Genomic DNA, 4,436 nt, shown 5'->3' on the forward strand with positions numbered 1-4,436 from the left:
TTGTTTGGAAAGTATAATTAAATCTCTGCTTTGGGAGATTTTAATATTATTAATATGTAAGGATAAATCTGAAAAACACGTCGGTAAAAATGAGAGCATTAATAACATATTCCAAATAAATGTTTTTCTTGTTGAGCAACTTTAAAAATCACGTGTATTTGAATGAGCCATTTACCTCCAGAAGAGTTAAAGTTGGTATAAAATCAGTCTCCATAGAGCTGCTGTCATTTCTCTTTTTCAGTATCGCAGGCAGGTGTTATTTCAATTATTTAACACATGGAATTTTGGAAGAATAGTAAAATGTAGCATGACATCTTTTATTCATGGTGTAAAAACTTTTCCTGGGCTCTGTAGTTGCTCCAAACTGGAAATAACTTGTTGGTCTAAACTGGATCAATTATTATGATAGTAAGGAGATGTTGTAACTGAAATTTTTTAATGTTCTTCTGAGTTTTAGATTTACCTGGCGGCACCTGTGGCTCAGTGAGTAGGGTGCCGGCCCCATATGCCGAGGGTTGAGGGTTCAAACCCAGCCCCGGCCAAACTGCAACAAAAAAATAGCCGGGCGTTGTGGCGGGCGCCTGTAGTCCCAGCAGCTCGGGAGGCTGAGGCAAGAGAATCGCGTAAGCCCAAGAGTTAGAGGTTGCTGTGAGCCGTGTGATGCCACGGCACTCTACCCGAGGGCGGTACAGTGAGACTCTGTCTCTACAAAAAAAAACAAAAACCCAGAAAAAAAAAAGAAAATTCTAAAACATGCCAATATTGGCTTGCTAAACAAACAAATTACTAAAAAATATACAACAGAATTCAAACTTTAACTGTTTACATATTGCTACAGAAAGTCAATTTGTAGCATTTATAAAGCTTCATGTGAATCCTTGAGAGTCTTTGATATACATTTGTTCAATAAAAGAGATGATTGATATACTACCTACAGAAGATAAAAACATTTACCTGACAAATGCTTGAGAAAACTGATGCCTCTGAAAAAATATTTATAAACCAGACTTATTTTTTCCTAGTGTTAGAGAAAGCCTCACAAAGATGCTGAGATTTAAAGTAAAGAACAATATAATTTAGTTAGATGCCAGAAAAGGGTGAGAGTAGAGATGAGAAAATATTCCAGCACACATGAAAGTAAAGAAGTATGAAAATATGAAGGGTTCGAAAAAGTTCATTCAAATTATATTTTCAAAAGAAAATCATAAAGTAGAGAAATATATATTGAAAAAAAAGTCATAGGCCATTTAAATCTCTACAGAAGCTAGTCATCGGCTTTAAGTATGTCACTTTGTTGAAGGACATTAATACATCTATATGATTCCATGGTTCCAAGATGAGTGAAAGGCATACCTTAAGAGTCATTGGTTCTAAATAATATATATATATTTTGTGTTTTATTGTACATGATCATGCCCACTAATCTATTCTTTTAACGTTACTTATATCAGACTGGGATGGCTAAAACTGATGTGGTTAGGTAAAGTATAAATATTTCTTACATACTTTTTAGAAGTACTTGTCCCCTAAATACAAAAGCAAATCTTTAAAAAAATGAAGACTGAGATTACTTCTAAATCATCCTATTATGCTCTTGAAAGTAAATCTGTGCTAATGGAAAGCATTGTTGTCCAATATGAATTAAATTATTGTGGTCTATATTTCCTGAGTAGGTTTCTGGCAAAATGATGTTATGTTTGCATTCTGATAATATACAGTTTTAGGCTGTTCCCTTCAAATTCAGAGAAATACACATATATTACATTAGAGTATTCTCAAGAGAAATAGAATTTATTCCATTATATTTCACCAGACACATTTATGGACTTTCAATAAAATCTGCAAGTTTTGTAAATCAAACAGCCAGGTAATGAATACCTTATTTTCCAGAAAGTAGGATGCATGCATCTATCGCATCATTTATAAGCTTATTTCATTTCTCCATCCCAGACATGAATAATCTCTTAGAGTCGTGTCTATTACAGGAGGATTTTTAAATGCCAACATGCAAAGCTTATCTGATAAGATGAAAGTGAAATGTTTAGACTGTTATCAATATAATTTTAGGAATAAAAGAATTTTTTCAATCATGAATTTAATACACACATAGCATAGGGATAATTTTTCAAGTTACATAATGATTTTATTAAATGAAAACAAAACAAAAATTATAGCAACAAAAAGAGTTAAGGTCCCTTTACATTGCAAATGCTCTAGTTTAAGTAAAGGATTCAATTGTTAAAATTGTCATTTGTATATAAATTTAAAGAAACATATTTGTTGTCTACAGTGAGGTTAATAAATACATAAAGCCATTAGTATCAATAACAAAACATGTATCTCTCTCTTTTTTTTTTTTTTGGATCCCTAGTGCTGTCCTAAATTCCAGAAGTTTGTTACTGTGCACCCATTCAGTAAAAATAACAAAATCAGAATAATTTTAACCTAATAATTAATGGCCATTATCCATAGCCTAACAGTAATTAAAATTTGATTTGCTTTCAAATTTGTCTAGTGATTTGTGTGGTCTCTTTTAGCAATAATATAAAGTACAATGTCACTAATAAGCCAGTGGAGTTTGGAGAAGTTACCTCAGTTACTCAGCAGGGCAGATATTCTAACTTCGGGCTTAGCATTATTTGAATTAACACAGTGGCAAAATGACAAGCTATATGAAAAGTACTTGCTTCAAATAGATTGGCATAAATTTTGATAAAAATTCTCTATCTCGTGGGTGGCACCTGTGGCTCAAAGGAGTAGGGCGCCGGCCCCATATACTGGAGGTGGCGGGTTCAAACCTGGCCCTGGCCAAAAACTGAAAAAAAAAAAAAAAAAATCTGTATCTCCTATCTCTATCTGTAGCATGTTTATTCTATCACAGAACTTCTTAGTTTTAAAACCTAACTTATATACACAGCTTGCTTGGTAAATTGAGGATACAATCTCTCAACAAGAGGTAGGGAACAATAGTTAATACGAGAGGAATAATTCCTGTTCTCATGCCCTACCATCTACTGGAGTATTTCTTCAACAGGTATTTGGAGTAAAGAAATACTGGAGTATTTCTTTAACCTCTAAGAGTTTGTGGATGTCTTCTAAGGGTACAGACAGAATTCTGCATAAGAATTCTAAAATATAACTTTCCACAGCAATGAAAATGTTCTATTTTATACTGTCCAATATGATAGCTAGAGACACATATGGTTATTAACTATTAAAATGGGACTAGGATGACTGAGGAACTGAAACCTTTATTTTTATTTAAACATTCACATGTGGCTAGTGCATCGGAAAGTGAAGTGCTAGATGTTCTTAGGGTTGATCCTGTCATGCAAACAAAACCCTTGTGTTTGATTTCATGTTTATAACCCGGCTTGCAACATGTAGAATCCAAATGATAGCATGGCTGCCCATCATGATCATAAACATTTCCCAATGTATGGTCTGAATATTGGAAGATGGTGGGAGCTTTCAAGCACCATAAAACTGTCGTAAATAGGAATGCCTTACTGGAAAGGTCCAGTGGCTTAGTCACAAGTATGTGACTCAGTTTATAATCACGCTTAATTCCATTAATTAGCTTTGTATATTTGCTGAAGTAAAAGGAGGAGCTGTAAGTGTTTATCTTGTGCCCACTCAAATGACAATGTAAGCCTTTTATTAATGCTGAAGAGACAATTTTTCTTGAAAAGGCATTGTTAGTCACTTAAGTTTGAGAAATATTGGTTTAACAAATATATGTCATCATTGTGTGAGGCTCTATTCATTAGCTGTGTTGTCTATTTGGTTCTTATGATTACCCTATGAGGGAGATACAAGGTATAACCATGATCCTGTTTCATAGCTTTGGAAGCAGATTACACTAATAGCAATTTGTCTAAAGTCCTACAGTTAATAAATGCTGTGTTCAGGGTAGAATTCCAAGTCCTTTTTATCCCACACCCAGTATAGTAGGAAGAATAATGGCATCCCTACCTGTGTCCACCTTCTAGTCCCTGAAACTGGTGAATGTGTCACATTATTTTGCAGGAACTTTGAAGATATGATTAAGTTAAAGATCTTGAGGTGGAGCCATTCTCCTGGATTCTATAATAGGTTCAACATAATTATCAGGGTTCATACAAAAGGGAGGGAAGAAGGCAGAATGAGAACAGGAGAAGTGGTGATGGAAGCAGAGCTCAGAGCGATTTGAAAAAGTGACCACAGTGAAGAAATACAGGCAGTTCCCAGTAACTGGAAAGGTTAAGGAAATAGAGTCTCCCCTGAAGCCCCCAGAAGGACTCTAGTGCTCTCCTACCTTGATGGCACCCTTATAGGATGGTTTAGGGTCCATTTACATGCCCCTTTGTGCAGAGAGACATTTGGGAGGTATAAGGAGAAATGTTCTGCCTTATTACAACCCTTTCTTTCCAGCTAAGTTGCAATAAAGGAGCCTT

This window comes from Nycticebus coucang, chromosome 12, assembly GCF_027406575.1.
Source record: "Nycticebus coucang isolate mNycCou1 chromosome 12, mNycCou1.pri, whole genome shotgun sequence".
NCBI classification, from domain to species: Eukaryota; Metazoa; Chordata; class Mammalia; order Primates; family Lorisidae; genus Nycticebus; species Nycticebus coucang.